Below are 24,652 nucleotides of genomic sequence, written 5' to 3' on the forward strand. Positions count from 1 at the left end.
ATGGATTGACTGTTGGCTTCTTCCTCCTTCCTGTAGTTGAATGCCCGTGTCGCTAAGTGGAGAGGGTCCTTGATGCTTTGCTCTGATAAATACCGAAGTCTGGGAAGGGAAGGGGATGTTATACTGCAGGCTGCCTGGGATGCCCTCCCACTATGAGCTACCTTAGCAGAAATTGGCGTTAACTTGTTTGGGGGAGAATATTTTTGAACCTAGGCCCTGATCCCACAAGCTGGTCTCTGCTGAGAGACGTTCACACCTACAGAGTCTCGCTGGAGTCAGTGGGGTGCAGCTGCCTGGATCAGCTTGTAGAACTGCAGCCTGAATCTGTCTCTCTCTAGTTCTCTCTGTTTGTACATTACCCTACCAGCAATCGGCTACAGAAACAGCGGCTGGCTAAGCTCGTTAGCAGTTTCAATGTGTGGCTCAAGCAATACAAGTCAATCACATCTTACATCTCCATAGTGGCTGTCTGCCTGAACCATCCCCCAGCTATAACTCGCTACATATAGCACCACTGAAATTCAGTCACTTCTGGGGCAGAGAGCAGCAATCCGACATTGTGCAAAGTGATGTATGCCATGTGGGCCGTCACCATACATGGAATCAGAGCCCTAGGAGGTGTTTTCCTTAAACAGCCTTCCACATAGCTTAAGTTCCAGTTTTCTCTTTTGTTTACCAGTACACAAGTACAAACTAAAGTACACAAGGCTCTCTAGAGAATGAACAATAAACTGCAGTTCTCTTCTATCAGGTTCTTATACCCACACCCATCACCATGGTGTCTGCATTTTCCAGTAGTGCATTAAATGATGTAATTTGCCTCTAATCATGTACCATTACAGGTGGGAGGGGAATTTTGATTAAGGGTTCTGGGGTAAATCCCTCTACTCTTCCAAAACCAAAAGGTGTGATAGTTTAAATCTCCATGCAGGGCGGTGACGTTTTTAAGGTCTTAATCTAAACAACACCCACACAGTCAAGTGTGTGGCGCTTCCTTTATCCAGCTTGGGGCCAACATGACTCCTGTGCGAGTCACTGCAGGGTTAAATCCTGACATCTCTACTCCAGCCAAACTCCTGTTGAGGTCCATGGAAGCATTTCTTGACTATAGAAGTCTTGCTCTGAATGTGGTTTTACGTTAAGGGACAATGGCAATCCTTCTTGGGAGGAGCTGAAATATGATCAAGCCAGGAAGCTGCCATATACCATGGGCCTGCTCTTGGGGAAGTTCAGTGAAATGGCAGTCCCTAGAGGGAATAATGGGATGAGTTAATCTTTGATGGGCACCCTCCTACAGTGACCACAGATGTAATTCTCTAACTGAAGCTTTTCTTTAAGCTAGGAGCCAGGCAGGGTAGCTACAATAGATGAGAAGCAGAGGTGAGCCTAACCTATAGGTCTGAAATTCCCCATTGCTTGGGGAGGTCTGGACATGCTCTTCCAATCTGGCCCATTATACAGTTGGGAGGCTGGGAGAGAGCAAATCTGGGAAGGTTCAGATCCAGAGTTCAGAATTTGGGGTTGCTCAGTGGCTTTGGTTTGATGCTGGCTTTTTGTGGCACCTTAGTGTGGTTTTGTTTCTAGGTTCCTTGTCTTTTAGTATTCTTGGAATTGGGGGGTTCATTCCCTGAGGAAGGAAGCCCTACATTTCCTAGCAACAACCTCCATCCCTGGACTTCAGTGCTAGTACCCAGAGCCACCACCTCCCCACCAAGCCAGGCTTTATGTGACTGGACTGAGCCAGGCGGCAAAATGCTTCCTGGAGTCCTGGGAACATCAGGCAAACTCCCCCCCAGTTGCCATGGCCCTGAGTCCAGTTCTACCACCCTGGAATCCCACTTGAATTCCTACACCCCTCCCTAGCCGGTCTGGCTTCTTGGTTACACTTTTGCCACTTTGGTGCTGAAAAGGGGTGCAGTTTGCTCAGCTGAATATGGTGCTGAAATTGTTTGTAGCCTGAGTCTTTGAGGAGAGACTCTTTCCTGCACATCTAGGGTTGGTGTAGGGTGTATGTGTGGTTTTTTGTTTTACAAACATACTTCCTTCTGTGTCTGTGAAACGGAGAAACAATCCAGAGCTGGAACCCACTCAAAAAAAAAAAAAAAAGTAACCAGCCAACCCAGTCCTGAGCTGTGTTAGCCCATCAAAGAGTCTGTGAAAAACCTTTCCTCCCTCCCTCGTGCATTCATTTGCTGTGCTGCCCAGCACAGCTCTGTCCCCTCTCTCTCTCTCTCTCTTCCCCCCTCTGCAAAGGTACCATCAGCAACTGCTGCACTGCCCATGGAATAGACTATTCTAACAGCAATAAGTTAGTTTATGCCAAGAATCTTCTCCCCCCCCCCCCCCCCACAATAACCCCAAAACCAAATTCCCCTCTGCAAGCCTGAGGAGACTGTTTCAGCTAACAAGGTAAGGACTTTATTTCTCTTTCTTGACACATTCTCCCATTCTTCCTTTTTCTTATCGTTCACCTAGATACCTATCACGTGTTGCATTAAGCTCAGACTAGAGAAAATCTCTTTAATTTTTCAGTCACGAGACCCTCTAATTCTGATTAGTTTTTCCACAAGCAGAGAGGAATATTGCAAATGAATATTCTCTCTCTTCAGGAGAACTTTAGTCTGTTTTTTTTCTTGATTTCTTCTGTCGCTTTTATCATCCCTTTATTTTTCCCCTAACCCATTTTAAATTCTGTTCCTTTTTAATAAATTGTATCAAGAGTATGTGATGTTCAAACAGGGTTAATGAGAAACTGGATCCAGGTTGGGGCAGAGATGGCTCTAAGGTCCAAACCCTACTTTCCTGTCTCAAATGTTTGTAAGAAAAATGTATGGGAAAAGTTCTGTGCACCCGGGGACCCTGATCCCTAGCAATAGGCTTTTAGTTCAATTCCATAATCTGCCCGGGAGGCTGTCCTCTTCCAGTTTTAGATATCTGTTCTCATACTTTTCTTCAGTGCCCATCAGAATCTGGGTATGTCACCTCAGCTAACTTCACATACATCCTGGGATGGGAAGTAGAAGGTTCTTATTTTATTGTTTTTAAGGACATTTCTGTTCATTGAGCTCTCATCCACCAGTTCCTAAACTTTGAACATTCTTAATAAACCAAGAGAGTCACCCTTATACGTTTGCCCCTAGGCTGACCTACTTGGAGATATTTCCTCATCTACGGGCAGCTTTGCTATAAGGAACATTTTAAATAAATCATAAGGCCAGCAAATTCCGGGGATTTTTATTGCTTCTATAAAAATCCAGTTTTGATCCATCAGCAAGGGACACTGGGAAACTATTCTTTTCACCTGTCGTGTCCCGTGCATACTGGATGCTAAAATGATAGCAATGTCTGCATTAGTAAGTTTTACCTTCTCGGGCTGTGGAGGTAACGCTCTGTGTAGTATAAGAGAATTCTCTCTCTCTCACTCTCTCTCAGATGCTGCATCTATCATACCACATCAAATCTTGTAGTAGGGGCAATCATAGGCCAACTTCTCCTTTAACTGAATCTATTTAACTATTGTGGTTTTAGACCCTCAAACCCCTAAGAAGCTGAAGATTAAAGACTATTTGGGAATCTAACTATCCAGGGAACTATTTGGGAATCTAACTATCAATTCTGCCATTTTGCTACATTGTAGGACAGGTAACACACCCCTTCCCCCTTTTTGGCATGCCCAAAGCTAAAAGAGTAAAAACCTCCATGGCCACAGGAAATGTGAGAAATTTGGTTTGATTGGGGGCTAGGTTTTTCATCCCATTTCTGTCAATCTATTGCTGTCAGGCATAAGAAGAAAAAAATCTGCTAGAAAATTGGTTCAATTCTATAATTAATAAAGAACCATCAGTTTTCATTTATTCAGCACAACTTCCAAGATTAGTTTCACTGAAATGTTTATCTTTTTGTTTTATTTTTCTTTCCTTGTCCACCTGGGTCAGAAAAGACCAGATCCCTATTTGTATAACAGAACTCCACCAGCGAGAGGCTTCTTTTTATTCACCTGTTCCAATCTGCAGCAATGTTTGCCCAAGAATTGGGGTTAGTGGGCTTAGCTGTAACTTTAGAAGCCACATTCATGCTTGAATCCAAGAGCTGTCAGGATCTCATCATGTTTTTGGAAAATGTGTGATGCTCTCACTGTGGAATTCACTTACAATCATAAGTAGGTGGAGGAAGGAACCCAGTTGTGGGTCATAATAGCCCTGACTGGAAATGAATGTCTGATCTCCTCCGTGTAAGTGTAACAGCTGAGTTACCCTTTTAAAAAAAGAGAAAGTTTGACTGTCTAGATGTATTTGTTTCCTGTTGCCTTTGTTCTAGGCTACAGAAAACCAGATTGCAGTAAGCGGGGTGGAGAATTCAGTTTTCTTTGTACTGGATTGCACTGAAGTTCTTTGCAGTGATTCATATATTCCATTCATATGAAATACAGTATTGCTAAGGGTGAATGGGGACTGTGTGTTTTGTTTTGTTTAAAACAATAAGCCCTAGAAGTGTCAAAAGTTGTTCACACCTGGGTGAAATCTAGGATTTTTCTGTCTGTGGCTTTTGGCAGCGGCTCAGCATAGCTCTCCATGCAGGGTTTTCTGGTTTCCCTTTGATAGCCTTTCGTACTGTTGCAGGCAGATGGCCACAGCAGCTGTTTCTCTCTGACTTTCAAGTGTTTCTAGGTCTTTTGTCACTATCTTGACCTGCCACCCTGAGGAACAGCATGCACAGCATTGTGTTGGGAGAGCCTAGAATCACATGCAATCTGAATTCAGGGGCTTGGAGCTAGCTTCTGTTCTCTCTTCCTATTGTGAATTTTACCTGTGGGTTTCCCCAAGTGCAGGGCTGGCTGCCTTCTGTCTGCAATGTGCTCAGTAAGATACTAGAGAGATGAGCGGGGGAGGTAATATCTTGTATTGGCCTAGCTTCTGCTGGTGAGAGGGGCAAGAGTCTCTGGGTAAGATGCAGCATTTGTAAAGCAGCCATTAGCAGCAGCAGTGTTTCAATCGTTTTGTGGCTTGGTTAAACGCTACCTCCAATGTTTCACTACTCATGAAAGAGTAACCAAGGCTACCAGGACTGCAACCAAAAATACAACCCGACTTTTCCCCCTGACAGCAGAGCGCTGTCCTATTTGCACTTCACCACGTGGGGCATGTGTATGTGAGCACAGCAGTGAAGAATGGACAATGGATAGACTGCAAAGAAAGTCATTGACTTACAGGAGTCGGAGGAACAACTTGGAAATCCAATCCAAGTGAGATGGGTCTTCAAGGCATCCTCCTATTTAGATGCAAGCTCACCCCTCTCACTCTGCACGGAAAGGTTCAGGCTTAGGACCCATGAATGAGGCTCTCTTCTCCCCCCCCCCCCACGCCCCCATTACCTGGTGTAGGGATATACCTTGGAGTAAATTCTTTCAGCAGAAATGCAGTGGCAATGAGCCAAACACATGAGAACATAAACTCCAGTGACATCAACTGAGTGACTCTGAGGATGACTTTAGTGCAGTGAGGTTTTTTGGAAAGACCAATAGGTTACTTTAAAAGATTTAGGGCTAAATTCTGCCCTCAGTTATGCCCATAAGTCCTAGTGGGTCCCATGGGCATAAACATAAACAGATGGTAGCCCTTAAAGGATTGAATTAGGCTTTGTTGTTCCTTTGGTATGACTAGGTCACAGTAACTGGGTGGAAGAACATCTCCCTAGTGATGAGATGAAAATTGCCCACTGGTTCCTACTGGGGTTCCATTTAAGAATTAAATTCTGGAACAGAGAAATGGGTCAGAGGATCCTGGGGCTACTGGTCCTCCAGCTCATATCAGAGACGCTAAAAGACCAAGAGAAGGAATCTACTGGAATTTCCACCGGATCTTTCATGGTTGGGGACTGAAGGGCAGGGCACAACTTTCAGAGCTCCCTAAAACACCAGGATTTGCCATGCTGGAGTAGCCCAAACCCTATCTCTGGCAGCAGCCAATGTCTGATGCTACAGAGGAGGCTGAAAACTATTTAACATGGGATTTCACCAGGTAGACCATCTGTCTGCACATGATCAATGCATTGTGCTGACCCCTGGGGGAACTTGGACAATACTTGTGCTCTGAGCAGGGTGACAGTCAGTTTTTGGCATGTGGAAGCCCTCACTTCTATGGCGCCCCTGTTGGGGGGTGGTGGTGGTGGGGGGCGGAGGGGGGGACAGCCTGGTCACTAGACTTGCAGCCAGGACTTCTGGGTTCTATTAATGACTCTAGGCAAGTCGCTTCCCCTCTCTGTCTCCATTTCCCCATCTGTAAAATGGGCCTAATAATACCGATCCACTGTAACATGATTTGAGAAGCATAGTTATGCTCAAGACTGTGAGGAGCTTGGATACCACAACAAAGGGGGGGCACTTAAGTATCTTAGATGGAGTGCACTCTAAGTGCTGAGCTTCTTTGTTGTAACATGAATCTGTCTAGTGTGGCACATCATCTTAGGATGAAATAAAATACAGGGGTTCTGACCTCCAGGATAAGAGGCCTCTCCCCACCTGGTTCTCCTGGACGGCAGATTTCTATGTTTGGGACCCTTCTTTTGTTCTGAGTTTGCCAAGACTGTAGCAGAGAGGCTGGTTGGGGGACCGAGCATGTAGGAATGCACTGATATTCCACCACACTGCTCTGTAGAGGGTTTATGGGATTTCTGCTTTGTTATAAATCCATTCCAAAGGAACTTAGGAGACAGTTTTTACAGCTCAATAAGAAGAGCTATTCGTGGGGTGGCTGGGAGTTTAAACTGATATATAAGGGGATCTGACTATTTGCAGGCGCTTTTCTAGCATGGGTTTTTTGCGGTTTGTTTATTTTCATATCGAACATTTTCTTTGACTGGAAGGAAAATGGTGGGAGGAAAGATACCCGTTTCAAATGCTCCCATTATAAAGGTCTGCGTTCAAAGTTACTAATGGACCTGTTGCCACGAAGGTTCCAATACATTACCTCCTGCCATCCCTCCCAATTCCATGAAAAGTGACTCTCTCCAGGGCCCTGGAGCGAGGGGAACATTGTATCAACAGTATGTCAGGGAATGTCACCTGCAAAATACATTAGCCCTGGTCGAAAGGGCGCGAGGGCTGTTCTCTTTCCCTTTCTCACACACACGGTCTGTCTTTCTCACTCATATTTCAGCTTGTCCACAGCTAGGAAAGCCGCAGAGTTTCCATTCTCCTGTGCTGCAGACAGTGTCTGTAACAACACAATCTCATAGTTCTGCAGGGTGGGGCCATAAAACGATACTGAATTTCACTTGTTGTCCTGAACGCCGGCTTCCTCCCACCCCCACCTCCTTTCCTTTCTTTAGGCTGCTCCAAAAATATCTGCCTTTGCAGAAAGGCATAGAAAGCAGAGCCTCGTCTTTCTGTATAACCCTTCCCTGGCCTTGGCCAAACTTCACTTTCGATCCTGCGCTTTACAGGCGAGGAGGGGAACCATTAGTGAGCACTTGCCAGCTGAAGGGATGGCAAATCGACTGATTGGCGAGGCAGAGGGCGTTCGGTTGGTGAACAGCATCCTGGTCCCATTTAGAGGCACGTACACCCAACACTGGCTCAGCGGCCTGGGGAACTTTGTGCCTTTTTTCCTTCTCTGCCTGTGTTGTGCTTGGATGCATTCTATGCGGGGATGTTAGTGAGGGAAAGAAAAGGGGAGATTGCAGAAGAAACCAACATTCCCCGTGGAATGCCGGAGACTTCAAAGTATCCAGTCAAGAGTGGTGTGCGGGGGAGGACACACGCGCACACACGTACGTTTTCCATTGAATGTATACATTTTAACAAACCAATTAAAAGCAAAGGATTTTCCCATGCGTGTGAATTTCCTTGATTCAGTTTGTAGCCAGTGCTGGCTCGGCCTCTTCTCTCTCTGCCTCAGGAAAAGTGCCCCCCTGAAATGATACAGCCTGTAATAAAGCCCGCCTGATGTAGGAAACTATCTTCAAGTGATTGTCCTCCTCATGAACAGGTGAGTGCAGGGTACAGAAATGCTCCTTCCTGCCCGTGGTGCAGCACTGGGGGATGGACTTCACAGGAGCTGGGGCTTACCGTAGATGCTACCCTTTCAGAAGAGCTTTTGTGTGTCCGGTTGCTGAGTGCTTTGGGGAATCTGTCTGTTACTGTGGTGCATAAGTGGAAGCTGAGCTCTTGTGAAAACACAGCCCTGGTTGTGAATGCTACACCCTGGAAAGTCTGGATCTGAGCTCCTAGGAGAATCTAACTGGTTCAGTGCTGTGCAGGGATGTACGAACAAGTGTCTCCCCACTGAATCATCCTTTCACATTCAATCATGCAGCACTATTGACTTGGAGGGGGCTGCATGGATTTAAAGCGAGAGAGAATCTGCCCCCCTGAATAATGACCTTCCTTGCTTTCTTTTTTTCCCCCTCTTAGGGTTAAATCTCAAATTGTTTTCCCAATGGTACTTGGCAGGTGCCGAGGATCTGACTTTCCTTTCTCTTCTCTCCAGTTGGTTTTTCATCATTTTCCCAGATGCATCGCTTCTACCCAGGGATGTCAGGCCTCTGCAGCTGATCCAAAGCATACTATGTGAACTTGGAAGTGAGACAATCCAATCAGATTGAGAAAAGCCCTTTAGATTTGCTGGATTTCAGTGTACCAGTCAAACATCTGGTCTAGGCCAGAAGCAGAGAATAGATGGTAGTTCAGAGGGACCATTGGTGCATTCCAGTTTGGTAACTCTCCATATTTCCACACTTCTCTTGTGGATGGAAGGTCAAAAATGTCATCTGTGCATCAATAACCTTCTTAATAAAGCAAATTCCCAAGAACAAACCTCTAGAGAATCTGTTTGCACACTTCTGACAGGTCTTCATTCATCTTCAGCTTCCAAGTCATGGCTCAAAGTTGCCTGCTAGTGATTTCCAGCTGCTGAGCATATCTTCAGTGAGGTTCTGAATCTTTTCCATTCTGAGACAGCTTCCACGGGGAATCTCTTCTCATCTAGCTGGCTCCTAGCCCCATTTAGCAATACAGAAAAAAGAGGGTGGCCTTGAACCTCAGGTTGAGAACTGAGGGACCAGAAGCAGGTTTCAAAAACTGGTTCTTGAAGGATTTCCTGGCAAGAGTTACCTCGTCTCAGTGGGAGGCACAGCAGTGACAGGGCCAGTGTAAGAACCTAGAGAGAGAGAATGGGTAAAATTTTCAAAAGGGCTTAAGAGACTTAGGAACCTAATTTCCTTGAAATTGAGTGGGATATGATCTAAGTGACTTAAGTAAATTTGAAAATTTTACCTGGTGTCTTTGCAGCTTCATTTTCAAATCCCCATGGCAAATGTAAAAGAATGAGATCTCCTTGTGTCTGCACATCTCGCTCTGCTACGCGTTTTGTTCTCTTGATAATCGTTACCATCAAGGAGGCTTCCACCATTAGGTTCCTCCTTTTCAAAACACAAGACGACAGGATTCAGATCCGTGCTTCCAAGCTACTCAGTGGATGCTGACTGCCCACCACAGGTTGTATACTGCTTCTACCTACACAATCTCTTGTATCGTTCATTGTCCATAGCACCACAAATCAACACACAAACAGCGATGCAGACAGACCTGCTCCCTACCCCAGAGTGCACGCACAGCCACCGAGCACAAGATCCAGAACAATACTTTGGCTTCCTTCCCTGCTGGAGTTATTGATGAGAGAGGTGCTGGAGGAGGTGGGGTTCAGTGAGGCCCTTGGAGAGGAAAGGGAGAGCTTTCAGTGCAGATCCAGCAGCTCGAGAAAGGGAGCAGTGAGGTGAGACTGGGAGGAAGAGTGAAGAGGGGAAGGAAGAGAAGAGTGAGGGGGGATTTGATAGCAACCTGCAACTACCTGAAGGGGGGGGTTCCAAAGAGGGTGGAGCTTGCTGTTCTCAGTGGTGGCAGAACAAGAAGCAATGGTCTCAAGTTGCAGTTGCAGGAAACACTATTTCACTAGGAGGGTGGTGAAGCACTGGAATGTGTTACCTAGGGAGGTGGTGGAACCTCCATCCTTAAAGGTTTTTAAGGCTTGACTTGACAAAGCCTTGGCTGTGATGATTTAGTTGGGGATTGGTCCTGCTTTGAGCAGGGGGTGGGACTAGAAGACCTCCTGAGGTCTCTTCCAACCCTGATATTCTAGGATTCTACGAATGTGAAGAGGAATAGGTGGAAGCAAGAGCAAAGATATAAGGGAAGGTCAGATTCTTTTTTAACCAAAGTACTTATACGGCCCTCATCAGCGTAGTACCTGAGCACCTTGTAGGACTGCCATGGCAGTCAGAGAAGTGCAGTAAGAGAGAGGAAGCCAATGGGTTGGATTGGGGTGCCTTGTATTGTCAAACCACTTAACTCAAGGAAATCCCTAGTGGCTTCCAGCCCCAGAGGGTGATTTAGTTGAGGTTGGTCCTGCTTTGAGCAGGGGGTTGGCCCTCCTGAGGTCTCATCCAATCCTGATCTTCTATGTTTCTGAGGTCAGTAAATCACAGGGAGAAAACTAAACCCAAAGCTCAAAGCTTTCTTGCCAGCAAGTCTTCTCCCTGAACTGAAACCTTAGCTCTAGGTGCTTCCTTTGCCCATAGTTGAATGCCTCTCACCCTTCAGCCCACCTGGAAACCATCTCCCTTAGCTTAAAAGAACCTTGTCTGGATGGCTCTCTCCCTTGTGGTAAAAACGTGGCAAGAAACCCGTGGTTGCTTTGGCATCCATGCATAATAAATTGGTTAGTCTCTAAGGTGCCACAAGTACTCCTTTTCTTTTTGCGATAACATGCAGCACTTTACACAGTGCTGTGTGAGTAGGGTTGCCAACCCTCCAGGATTGTCCTGGAGTCTCCAGGAATTTAAATAAAGATTAATCTTTAAGAGTGGGTCATTTGATGAACCTCCAGGAATATGTCCAATGAATATTGGCAACCCGATGTACAAGCTTTTGCTAAGTGGTCTTCCTGGCATCTGCGGGAGGGGAGAAAGGTTAGCGTCTATCCCCATTTCCACCCCACCATCACGATGCTCTGTACCATGGAGATGCACAGAAGCAAAGGCCAATGGTTTCAAACATGGGTGTGAAGCATGTAAAAACTATTCACAGGTCCAGAGCACACCCAGCTCCTGTTGGCTTCACTGGAGTTAACCCAGCGTAAACCCTAGGTAACGGACAGCACAATTTGGCCCCCGGAATCTCTAAAACCTTAGCGATCGGCCAGTCTCCTCAAAGACTGATCGACCTCGAATCACAGCTCTCCCAGATCTACCTGTGCTCTGTCCTTTTTCCTTGCAGATCACACTGGAAATAGCTGCGCACTTTCTCTATTGTCCTTCCAGAGGGTTTTATTTCGTCGTTGCTTTCCAAGTTGAGAGGGATCTAAAGCCTAAAGAAGGGGGTCTTACCCAGGCCTTCACCCAGATGAATGAGCTGATATTGCTGGCTGTTGAGTGGCGATCTAACCTCTGTCTTTATCCGCAGACAATATGCCAGTGGGAGCACACAGAAATAGTCTTTCTTCTGAGGTGCATTAGTCAAATAAAAGCTTTTTCTTTGTCTCGGACAGAAAACCGAGACTCTGAAGCCTGGCCACCTTGTGCTGCTGCAAACCTCTCGTATTTCCCTCGATATCGCTGCAGGAAGTGGTGTTGATGATCCAGTAGGGTGGCGCTCATCTCTGCCCCATGGCGCTCAGATCCCAAAGCGTGGATTGCCAACATAAGAAGCTGGGTGGACAGTGTTGTGCTAAGAGGGTACTGTGTTTTTGAGAGGTGCCATCTTTTGCATGAAACCTAAACCCAAGGTCTTGACCCTGGTGGACAGGTAACAATTCATAGCACTCTTTACAAAATCTCTGGGGTCCTAGCCAAATTCCAGCATGGGGGAGGGGGGAGATGTATTCTCCCTACTGTAATTCCTGTGCTTGTCACTTGGAGAATGTATGCTTCTCTGCTTCCTGTTTTAAACTCCTGGGTAGTGTTCCTGTGTGCCTTTGTACAGTTTGTGTTTCGTTCTAGAAGTGGCTGCACTTCAGTGGTGAGGAAGGGTGACCCCTGTGTATAGCTGAAGTCGGTAAAGTCTGCCAGGGTCACTTTAGGAGAGAGGCCATGGTGTCGTCATCGCAGATGTCTGAAGTTGTTTAACTTTTTGTCCAGATTCCGTTTTAAAGGCGCACTGGAGGTGCCATCATGCGACATAGCTCAGGGTCAGGACCTGCCTGGAGCGCCTATGAATCCGTTCTCTGTGAAATAGTTGTAATGATATTTAAAGCCGAGGGCAAATGCACCTGCTTTCAGGTTTTGGTACAAGTGCGAAAGCTCAGCCCAGTTTTGTTTTTAAAAAGTTACCTGAGGTTGATCAAGCCTGGGACTGATTTTATGGCTTCCTATCGAAATCCTGTGGTTTTGCTGTGAAACTTGGCAGCTCTGACTGCTTTTGATTTGAGACGTTGGCTTTGCTCCATCCCCAAACTCAGAATAAAACCCCAGAAGGGGGCAGAGTGTGAATCCAACGTGCATTGGAGCTTGCAACCCCCTTTGCACAGGGAAACTGAGGAGGTTTGCCTGGCTGTAATGGGAAGGAATGTTCTAGTTCTGGGCTCAAGCAATAACCCCTTTGGGGACAAGATGCCACTAATGCAATGGCTAACAGCTGAGCAAACAATTCGGGGTGGGGGGAGAAATTTTCTGCAAAAATTCCTTGGAATTTAAAAGCAGATTTAAATTCCGATGAGTTTGCAACCCTTTTGTGTTAGTCTCCTGCAAACATTCGAGCCACTGGGCTTTAACAGCACAGATACACCGAGAGCAAAGCTCCCCACACATGCAGTGCAGAGAGCCGGCACCAGGCACCACTCACCCCACTCTCACCCTATTGTGAGAACTTAAGTGGGATACAGTTCACCAGCACACTGCCAGCCAGGGTTGCAGGAGTGTGAATTTTTCCCAGAAAAGCCCGTTTTTAGCAAAAAAAAAAAGTATGAGAATTTTTAAGGTACATTCCACTGTGAAATCTGTGCTCTCTTGGGGAGTGACGTAAATCATCCGTTCAGAGGAAAGGGACAACGCTACATTTATGATTTTTTTTTTATTGGTATTGCCACCCCCCAGCATTCAAAGCTCATGAGTCAGGGCCCCACAGATCACGAGATTTTTCTTTAAATATTAAGTTTTGAGTTCTTTGCTGTCCAGTTCCTGAGCTGTCCGGTGCAGTCAGATCCCATTTTCAGTTTCTTCTCCACAGTCATGAGGGCTTAGAAATGTCTTTGTTGTTCGTAATGAAAGCTGAGCTATTTGGTCAACTTCTTGATGCAAGGAGCTGGGAGATTAAGAAAAACACACAATACCGCAAGGATCGTTAACACAGTTGTTGTAGCATTGCTGGGCCCCTACTGTGATCAGCGCCCCATCATTCTAGGCACTTTACAGGCACAGAGTAAGAGACTGTTCTGCTCCAAAGAGCTTGGCCTCAAAAGACACGGACTTATGTAACTGACCCAACCCATTTTGACTATCCAGCTGCAAACATACAAAGCATGAAGGTTCTGAAGACCAACAGGTCTTCATGGGAAAAGTTCCTGAACAGTTTTGAAAATCTTGGCCACTGGTTTGTTGACAATTCCTGAACACACACATGAATGGAATCCACCCCATAACTAGGGCTGTGAATTATTTCCTCAGTTCTAGCCATGAAGCATAAGTCATTTTGTCCTAAAATACTAGAGCTTTCACCAAAGCAGAGGAAGACGGGACAGCAGAAAGTTGCTGGAGGGTTTGGGTATTTTTTTTTTTAATTTAGTTGCTTTTTAAAGTGAAGATGAAAAGAGGGAACCAGGCAGTTTAGCATCAGCTCCTCCTGCTCTGTGGTGAAAGGCAGATTTTTTTCTTTAATGTCTCTTGAATGGGAGATGAGGAGTGGGGTGGAGGGAAGGGAAAGTGGCACCACGATCTCGCTGCCTGGTTCCGTAATCTCTTCATTCCTTTCCACCCAGCTTCACAAAACCTGCTCAGGTCCATGCCAAAGTAACTCCTGGGCCAACTGGGTGGGAAACTGCAAGCTCCTGTGTCACGGCCTTCCTTGAGGAATTAGAGCCCTCAACCTCTGCGTGGCCAACACGGCTCCTTTTCTTCTTACTAGACATTGTTGCTTGGCCCTCCCCTGAGCGCTTTCTCCATGAGGAGTTCTCTTCTTTGCTCTTTAAAGATCACCACCTGTGTTATTGCTGAGCATAAATGAAGTGCTAGGATGGAACCCTTTGAGACCCTGCAAACGCTTATAAAATGTTCATTGTCCAGCACATCTTATGCCATGGCCTGTGTTTTCCCGTCCCTGCGTGCAAGTCTAACACAGAGCATGGAGCTGCCCTATGCTGGACCGTACGAAGGTAGTGCTTTTTATGAAATGTTGGGTTCATAAGAATTAATTTCATTTAAAACATTCTTTTCATTTTTCATAAAGCACAGCAAATCCGTGGTACTTATTGCAGGAATGCACCAAGAATGCTGTTGGGCAGACAGCGTATTAGCGATGATATATGAAATAGGATGGTGGGGGGAGGGGGATTTGTGGCTGGTAACCTAGTACTGCCCAGATACCAGATCCAACTACCTTAGATTCTTCCAAGGAAAGTAGAAGCCTGGTAAGGCAAGTTTCTGGAGCATCTTCTCCGGTTACTGACTATCAAGGGGTTTCCAGAAGAGTGAATGGCTTTAACAAAGACTGGGGAGTCTTATGGAATTGCATGTGGTGACACTTAAAAGGCAAGAAATTTCTCACCCAAGATTCAGGGATTGGCATCTCTGGAGAACCCTTTAATGGCTTCACAGGTTGTTACAGTCCCATAGACCTCTAGCAATGGCCCAGTTCTGAAGCCACAAAGTCAATGGGAGCTGTACTTGAGCCAGCCAGTTCGGCTCTTAATCAAGTTGTGTGTCCGCTGGGACTTCTGCCTCGAATGAAAACTCGCATGTGCAGCTGATGGAGCTTTTTCAATGACTGGCCAACAAACCTACAACGCTTGGGAGACACCAAGCTGGCCATAGACCTCGGTTCTCAGAGCAAAATGCCAGGCCCTTGGATTCTGACCGCACTTTCCCATGAAAACAGGCAAATAAAAAACCTTCAAAGTACGCAAATTCCAGTCTGTGAGTGGCCTTTTCACTGCATGCTGCTTTACACACTCAGTGCTCTTGTAGTCTTTGGGATGAGCAGAAAGAGAGCCAGGAGATAGCCACGCGGAGATGGTGTGTAACTGACTTCAGCGTCACTACAGCAGTGCCCGTGTTGCCCAGTGGCGAGGGAACTGGCCTGGGAGGCAGGTGAGCTGCGTTCTATTCCTGGCTCTGTTGCTGAGCACTAACTCACTTCCCACGCTGTTTTGTCCATGTAAACCATAAGCTTCAGGGAGCAGGGAATGTCTCTTACTGTGTTTGCACAGTACTGAGCAAACAGGGCCTTGATCTTGGTTTGGGCACCAGATGGTACTAATAACACATACTTTTGGGGATGGCACAGGAATGTCAAGACTCCACATGGCCCATGATGTGGGAACTGTGGGCCCATCGTGTCTTTTCCCCATTGAGGAAATGAGCATAGGATTCCTTTCCAACACCCTTGATTTCATTAGTTATATCTCAGTGCTTGGGCAGCTGCCATCCTCCCTTCCCTATCCCCCCACCCATGTTCTGGCAGCCAGAGGTCTATTCCACGGCACAAGTCCTTCCTCCCACTCTGCAGCACCCACCAAACAGCATATGGATTACAAGTTTAATGGTCTTCGCTTTTCTACTTTTATATGAGCAACTTGACTTTTGAGGCTGTGGCTCCTTACCATGTACTTTCCTGATCATTTCACACTCCCCAGTGGTGGGGTACTTCCTTTTCGTTGAGCAAGCATTGGGAGCCGGAGGAATTGGCAGGTTATGCAGAGTCTCGCCAAACTTGAGACAAATGCCTTATCGTGCTAGTGAGTCACTGGCTGCTTCCATCAAAGCTGGACCCCGCACTCGCTGGTGTCAGGAGTTTTACGTCTGACTTCAACAGGAGCAGGACACAGCCCTGTGTTTGCAAGGCTCTGCATGCAGCAATGAAGTTACCTGTCTCGCTGTTCTGCAGCGCTCCTCTGTACTGCTAGTCAAACCGTCTTCTCAGCTGCTGGAAGATGCTCACCGGGGCCCCATCCAAATCCCACCAAAGTCAACGTGAAAACTCCCACTGACCTGGGTGAGAGTTAGATCAGGCCCCAACATGGCAAGGAGGGAGTAGCAGCCTGCAGTAAAGAGAGTCCAAATTCTCTTTAGTACCATAGTGTAAACTTCATTAACACTTATAATGTTTTATCCCCTCAAATTACCTAATAGCCATGCCCCAATGTCCCCAACAATAGGAGGAAGTCCAGGCTGGGATGTTCCTTTAGCAGCTGTGTTAATAGCCTTATGACTGCCCTGCTGGGAGTGCATCATCCTATAAATTATGCAGGGTTGTCCCTGGTCAGGGACTTGGATAGGAGATGCCAAGGGAAACCCTGGTGCTGTATTTCATTTTGATTTAGTACTGAACCAATGAGCCAGTGTGGTACCGGGGAGCGCTGTGTTCCTGCTGGCTCTGTCTAAAGGAGGAAGAGTAAATCCAAGGTCCTGACCACCCAAGGCGGTTAGGAGAACTCAGGGCACTGTTTCCCAAGAGACTCTACCAAGGCTTATTTCCTCAGCCAAAATCCTCACTGCAGTTGTAACGGGATACAGGATTCCTTGCACTTCTGTCCTACCCTGCTGGGTGCTCTGAAACAGCCACTCTCTAATACCCTGGAGGTGGCTGCATTTCAGTGGTGGGCAAGATGAGTTCTGTGGGAGGCGGGCTTGGCGACCTTCAGTGATAGAGATGTCACTGAGGGCAAAATTTGGCTTATCCTGTGCAGAAGGATTACAGAATGAAGGGCATTGTAGAAACGATTGTCACAGAAACAGAGCCAAACTAGAATCTATAGCAACTTATATGGTCCATCATTTCTCCAGGAAATTCTGCCACGCCACCCGTAAAGCAGCCCCTGGAGTCCTCTTTACAGTAACTCGAAATCTTGGAGTCAGATTTTAACTTGCATGACCCTGACATGCTTGGAAACAGCAAAACAAAGAGAGAATCTTCCTTTTCCCAGCCCACCAGCAGATCATCAAAGCAGCTCAGATGCTAATAATTAAGCTGTGAGCAATCAAAGGGAAAAGCTGATCCCATTAAATATCGCTGGGAAGTGAGAAGTAGGTGTTCCTGGAGCGCTACTTGGTTTTTGCTCGAATCGCACGTCTCGTACATCCAGGAGGGTGCTAGCTCAGGTCCCTCTAGTGGCTGAAAACCAACCAAAGATCCGCGTTTCTTTTTTTCCTTTCAGACTTGTTTGTATCAACCAGCACTGACTTTTGTATTTAAGCAGCATCTTGTCACCAATTGCATCACATGGCAGGAGGCTGGAATGTTGCTGGTTTCTCCTTATGCCGAGAAAGTAACATTGTGAATTCCAGTGGTCACTTCTCCCCTCCCCGTCTCCCTTCCCCCTTTGCAACTTGGGTATGGAAAATGTTGACTCAACCCAGGGGCTGCTAGAAACCTGAATGCTCAATTCTGCTGACCTCTGAAATGTGGAGTGATATTTGTGCCAGTTTTTGCACATTTTATGATGATTTAATCTCTATATTTACAGTTGCTCTGAAACTGCCCAAAACGATCAGTCCAGACTCAGCGCTTGGAAGCTTGCTTTTTTTGGTGATCCTGGGGGGGGGGACTTTCTGTGCCATTTAGGAATGGGATGTGAGGCCTTGTTTGTTAGCAGCTGAGTGCAGGATTTTTAAGAGCTCCTACTGGAAATACTGGAGAGGATATTTCAAAGGTGTGGCCATGATACAGATCACAGCTAGTTGTTTGTTGCTGAATGCTCAGCGGGTTGCAGCATCCTGCAAAGCTGAGAAGAGATATAATAAATACCATGTCTGTTTGTTTGGTTTTGACTGGTAATTGTCCAATTCACTGGGAAGTGAAAACTGGCTTGAAACAGGAGCTGACTTATTCAGGTGGTCTGTGACATTTCCAAGGGCTCATCTGAATGAATGATTTTTAAAAAACAATTAAAACTGATTCACACCACAGAGCAGCGTGACTCACAAGCAGAGGCTGGCTGGAGTCACTCTTCTGTGCCCTGCATATAGTGGCTGGTATCGTGGGTGCTCTACATCTGCTTTGATCTGCTCTCCACTGCTGCAAAATTTAGGGAAGAAGGGGAAACTTGCCCATACACAGCTCCCTATCACCCATCACAAACATCTAGGGCCAAAGTCTGTCCTAATTGTAGTGTGGGCTCTCATTGCATTCAAGTATCGGGGCCAAATATAAGTTCCTCGTTAGGTGAACATAGTCCCTGTAACTGCCATGTTTTACACCTTCCTCTGAAGCAGCTGGTGCTGGCTGAGATCAGATGCTGGACTGCGGCTCTGACCCAGACTGTCCTTTCCTGCGTTCCTAGGAGTGGATGAGAAAACGAGTGTGGGAGGGCAAAGCAGCAGCGATGGGTAAGGTGAAATCGGCGACGGGGACGGCTTCATTTTGCAGTCTTCAATCCCTGCCCTGCCCTAGCCGTGTAAGATGTTCACCCACTGACTGCCAGCAGGTGCAGATTTACGATGCATTGGCCCTGAACCTTGGTCTCCAGCCCAGTTACAGCTAACATGCGGCTTACATCGCTGTGCTCATCGATGCTGCATTTGGCCCATAGCGTGGGGGATGTTTTCAGATCTGTGGTAAGAGGCCCTTCCTAGCAGACATGCTAAAGGCAGGGTGTGTAGGTGGGTGACAGGGAAATTAATATCCACCATCCCTTTGACTCGCCCTAAAGGTCTGATCCTGTGAGATGTTGAACAACCCACAAATCTCCAGGGCTTCCAGGAAGCTCAACACCTGGCAAAATTGTTCCCAGGAAGACCCTTCTCCAGCCATGAGAAATTTGGGGCCCTGTACAATGTTTGCTGGGACCCCACCCTCTACCATTTCACCCCAGTTACAGATATTTGGGGGGGGGCTCTGGAGCTTGGGGCCCTAGTACAATTGTCCTCCCTTCCTCCTCCCCTCCACCCCATCAACCCTGGCTATCAGTAATAATTTGCCTGGCTGTGTTACTCAGATACATACTAACTCCTGGCAGGGCTCCCTGTTTGACTTCTTGTGTCTGCACCCTAGACCTCAAACTCCACGTCCCCTAACCCCAGCAAATGTGCCAGGGGATTTATTATGGGTAAAAACTGCTGAGCTTCTGTGCAAGCCAGACCCCAAAAATCCAATCTTCCCCCACAGCGTGTTAGTTCTGCACATTCATTTCATTACATGATAGCAACACGGGTGCATAATGAAATCTCAGAAACCCAGAGACTTCATCGCTGGTTGGCAGGCAGGTTGGTGCATCTGCACCTTGGGTACGGGCTAAAAAAATAGAATCTGCTCTTACGCTTTAAATGAATTGATCTACTGAGCAGAATGCGGAGGATTGCTCTCCTTGTTCTGTCCAAATGGTGGCTGCTCTACCGTTTGGAAATAAAGCAACGTGGTGGACTCCAGATTCAAACTGAATTATAGATACAAAGCTTTATTTATATAGTGGGAAGTTTGTATGTTGTTGCTCCTCATTAAAGGGCCTGTGTTCAGGTTCCTAAAGCAATTGCTTACCTTTAGGACACAAAGAACTTTATTTAACGTGTTGATTTTTAAAGAGCAACTAGAGCTGTTCTTGGCTGCACCCCTGCCACTCTTGTAGGACTTTCATAAAGGTTCCCCCCCCGCCCCCTTTTTTTTTTTTTTGCTGCTGTTCTCTTAATTCAAACCAGAAAATCGACCGCTTAGCCTGGCAGAGGCCAGAGAAGTGATGCACTCCTCCCACTGCCTGGCAGCGACCTTAAGAGCAAAGCAACATCTGCACGATTCGTGACCATGATCGGAGTCCTCCGTAGTGGAACTGGCTGCTAGCCTGTGAACTGAAGAGAGACCAGGACATAACGTTGACTGCGGGACATGAGAGAGGTTTGCTAACCAAGGGCCGTGCTAGTCTGGGGTGTTGGTTGCTATGCAGCTGCCCCCCTTGATCATGGTTTGCCCCTCCAAACTTTTTATAGGTCTAAATGCTGCCCTTTTCTCCCCACCACCCACCCCCCACAACTTTGCAGGATATGGTATAATCACAGATAATGTTCTATATGCTGGCGCAACCTTACTCCCCCACCCCCTGAATTTTTCTGAAATAACACCCTTGGGTCGAGCCAATGTCCAGGGAGCCAGCCTTGCTCCTCACACTGCCTTGTGGCGACACCGTCATGTATAAGGATGGCACCATGACACTGATGACCTCCAAACAAATGCGGTGACCTCTCTAATATGATGTATCCGCTTGTGCACCACAGCCTTGTGAATGCTGATGGCTACAATTGCGTGTGGTGCCATGCAACCCTCCGTGCTGTTGTCAGTATTTGCTGCGATGCACTATTTTTGCAATGGTTTTGTTGCATTGACTCACTTTTTTTCCAAAGTTGTATGCATGCATCTCACTGTGTTGTTGCCATGTGTTATGGCAGGGAAGCACTGCGTGATGTCTGCTGTGTTGGGTTTCCTTCATGCACCATTTTCCAAAATAACACCGTGGGGGCGGTGTACCACAATACTGTGTGTAGGGCACCGTTAGTATTGCTTTGTATGTTGTTGACACACAGCAATGCATATGTCACTGCATTGTGCTGTACTGCATTAGTTTGTGCAGCCTGCTACACAATGAGAGTTTGGTGCCACATACTGTTGCATTACTCCTTTGGCTCTGATGAAGTTAATATTGAGAGGGGTCATTATGCAGTTTCAAATACCATGTTCTGTACTGCGTTGCATTGTGTTGCTGCGTGGCAGCGTGTGTCATGAAGTTGTGTGGTTCCAGAGCAGGATTGCATGAGGCGAGGGCAATGCTGGGTTACAGCCAGCTGTAGCTACTCTAGACTCTCCTTGTACAACAGCCCTTTACACCCTGTCGTGGTTGTCAAGTAACAGAAACACGCAGTACCTAAATACCTTTGAGGATCTGGGGCTTACCTTCCACATCCAACATCCTACCCCCTTTCCAGCCCCTTCAGGTCCAATTTCACAACCTTCCTGTTCCTAGCTAAGTTGCAGAAGAGAGAGAACTGGAGGCAGATGTGAATTTAGTAATAAGGCCTGATCCTGGAGGTGCTGAGCACTCTGCACCTGCTGGCCTAACCTTGGGCAAAGGCTTTGTGATCAGGCCTATGACTGGTACCTAGGAGATGAGGGTTCGCTCCTTTTGGCTGATCTGTTGATTGTGTATCAATTATATTATTTCTCAAGAATTCCCAATTAACACTCTGAAATTTGGTAGGTCCTGGTCCCAAGATCAGGCCTGGGATTCTCAGGATCACTGTTCAGTTGGGAGCCCCAACGAGCACAGCAGTGACAACAACGCTCATGCTCTCGGAAGACCTTTTATAATTAAAATATGTTTAGTATTCCTGCGGTTAGTCCTAGAAGTAAAATAATCCAAACCAGGAGGGAGAAGTAAGACCGACCTGTAATAATGGCCTGCACCATTCCATGTGTATACTCACTCTATCCCTGGGGATTCAAGGCACATATCCTACTCTGACTCTGGCATGCCAGTGGAGAACTCAATGGCTTGACTCAAGGCTGAAAGTTTTGTAGGCCTTGATGTCCATCACACACATGAATGACTCCTCCCTCCTTTACTGTGTCTTAACTACCTCACCCTAGTAATATTGGGGCGCCTTATCCTATAGGTTAGTATATTAACTAGTTTAATCTTATTAGCATATATGTCAATTAGTCTCCATAGATACCTGTGATTAGGCATCTGCTGCTGTTTTCCTCCAAAAATACTCTAAACTGGTGTAAACAGTCGTCTTGAGCACTTACCTGTCAGCAGTTTTATTCTTAATTTCAGCACTTGTGATTATTACAAAATCAAGTCTTATGCCAGCTCGTGACTTTTAGGTCACTGTTACTTTACTTATGTTAACTCTGTGAAGTAACTTACTCCTACTCAGGCTGGTGGGCCTTGCATCTTAACGTAAGCTCAGGGGCTACACTCTGTCACTTGAACTCTCAGGTCCTCAACTGTCAAGTCCTTCCCTTCATGGGAAGAGCATCACTAATTTATGGGCTCCACTGCAGTATCTGCCCACCTGCCTGTGAGATATCTAGGCGGGGCAGTCTGTCAGAGGGCCTTCAGCCCCGGCCAAGGATAGGGCCCAGAGAGTGGGTGCCGGGAGCAAGTGAAGGGAGTGAGACGCTGAGGTACAGGACTGGGGCTGGTGAGCCAGTCTGGTGACTTGACGACTGGTGGAATATCATTAGCTCAGCTCTCACCCTAGCTCAGCTCCTTGCTGGATGTTCCCCTGGGTTCTGCACCTTTCATGTCCCTCTTGATCCATCCTGCTTCTGCTGCAGTTTGCTGGCTTCCCAGAGCTGTAGCCCCTGAAGCTGGGATGGCCTCTGGGAGCGTGTTAACCATGTCCTATTGCATCAGCAGCGAGTAGAGGTGCCTGATTCCGCCGTTCCAAACCCCTTTATCCTGCCTCTGATCCACCTCTGACCACACTGAGTTGTTCTCTGCGGGCAGAAAGGAACTTCTACCCTTTCTCTCTGCAGTTAGAGATGCCAGTTGCTGCTTATGAGTTCTTACAGGAGTCATGGGGATGGGCCTTTCCTTCTGAAAGCATCTTACGCGCCCATCAATAATTTTACTAGGTGTGTGCGTGTGTGGGAAAATTGCCTGTAGAGGCCTCACACCCCACTGTACGCTGCGTACCGAGTATCTGAAAGAGATCCCAGCCTTGTAAACCCGTCTTGCCAACAGACTGGTGGAAACCAGGGTGGAGGGAGAAGGAGGTGCAGGCAGTTGCCCTGCAGCTTTGCCAGGAGGTGATGATGGATCTATTTCCGTAGAAACAGCCTGTGACCACTTTCAACAGTTCCAAGAAAAAACAAAAACAAAAAACCGTTCCACGTTTGCATCCTGGTTGCATGTTAAGGTTCATATCGTGGCTCGTGGGGCGACTCCACCTTTCCGTTCCATTCAGCTTTTCTCCTTTCAACTACTTCACCCCTCCCACCAGTTCACTCTGCTTGCTCAAATCTGTTGGGTCACTTGAGAAGTCAGGCCCGGTGAGAAGGTAGATCTCTCTGAAAGTGCTAATCAAAGCTCTGCTCCACTGGGGAGCAGTCCAGACGGGAAGCTTTTAATTCCTCTCCCTTAAGCCTTTCCTCCCTGTCTCTGCCTATGAGCAGACAGAAGTGAAGTATCTAAATTGGCAGCTTTATGCTGTGCCTGATGTTATTGCCTCTTATAATTCAATTCCACTTGATTACATTTGGGAGACCCTGCCTCCACTCAGGTGGCCAAAACCCGAGGGCCAGATCTTGAGGTGGGAGTCCAAATGGAATGAAGAACACAGGAACGAGCCTCGGGAAGTTAAAAACCTGAAAAGGCTCCATAGGTCCCAGCCAATTAATTCCCGTGCCAGGCAGGATTACTCCCTACCTTACATTTACCAGGGATTCCCAAAGAGAGAGAGACTCTCTCTCTCTCATAAATTTTCCCTTATACCTGGCGTATCTCCTCCAGGCCTATTTGAAAGTGATGATGACTCAGAGGAGGATTACAGGGTTTAAGACTTGTCAAGAGAACATCTTTCATTCTGAGGCAGGGATGCACGGGTGGTGCTCTCAGCTGCACTCGCAGAGATCCCACTCGGAAGTCAGGCCAGCAGCTGCTCTTCTGCTAGCCACAAAAGATTTGTTTTTGCCTCGGAGGTCCCATTCATGGCAAAGCGAAAGGGACTGAAACTGGGTTTCAAGGAACGTGGAGAAAAATGGCGCAAACCAGGAGGCCCATGAACACTGTCGCGGCTGCTCCTGTCAGGCCTGTAGCGTAGCTGAGGTGCGAGGTGCTAGGGCACAAGCAAAGAGAGAGGAGTGAACATTGTCGGTATGTGTGCATGTATCCAGATCTGTTTGTTTCCCAGTGGGTTGTGCTGCTCTATTAGGGTATTTCTACACTGAGTTTACGATTGCTGGACTCCGGTGTCTCAGCCATGCTAACCCATCCATACTGCACTATGCAGACTTTCTGACTCGGGTCTGCAGCTTGAGTTACATCCACACTGACCGGATTTGGACCTGAGTTGTAGCAGGACTCAGGCTCTGGAGTGGGACCCACTCCCCAAGAAGCATCCTAGGACCCAGGTCTTGAGAGCTTGCTGACCTGAGTCAGACTGATTTGTGCATGGACAGAAGGGGGATTGGGGCTCAAACCGGAGTCAGAGACCAGGAGCAGTATAGACATTCCCCCAAGCATCTGCCTCAAGCCCAGAGTCCCCTTTGCTTTCTTAGTGCCCATTCAGTCCCTGCTCATCCCCCCAGGCAGGCAGTCTGGGGGGCCTTTCAGTGGCATGAACCACTCACTGTAGAGCAGCAGGTTAACCTGCTCGATGCATCCAAGGGCATTCATCCTCTGTGTGCAGCTGCCTGTTAGGGCACTGGCAGAGCCCAAAGGGGGGAGGGCTGCAGGGGCACTTCCTATGCTGGGAGAATGAGGGGGGGCAGCGCCAAGGCGAGTGGGGGCCAGTGGGCAGT

At 47.2% G+C, this 24,652-nt stretch overlaps 1 protein-coding gene across 2 annotated transcripts in view; it reads left to right on the top strand.

Moving 5' to 3' along the window:
* Positions 1-2,210: 2,210 nt before the first annotated feature.
* Positions 2,211-24,652, top strand: part of COL8A2 (collagen type VIII alpha 2 chain) — a 136,500-nt gene continuing 114,058 nt past the window's right edge. For both annotated transcript variants that reach the window (XM_075121368.1, XM_075121369.1), the window contains exon 1: positions 2,211-2,409. The gene's annotated coding sequence lies outside the window, so the exon portion shown is untranslated. The remainder of the gene's footprint in view (positions 2,410-24,652) is intronic.

This window comes from Caretta caretta, chromosome 19, assembly GCF_965140235.1.
Source record: "Caretta caretta isolate rCarCar2 chromosome 19, rCarCar1.hap1, whole genome shotgun sequence".
Classification (NCBI taxonomy): Eukaryota; Metazoa; Chordata; order Testudines; family Cheloniidae; genus Caretta; species Caretta caretta.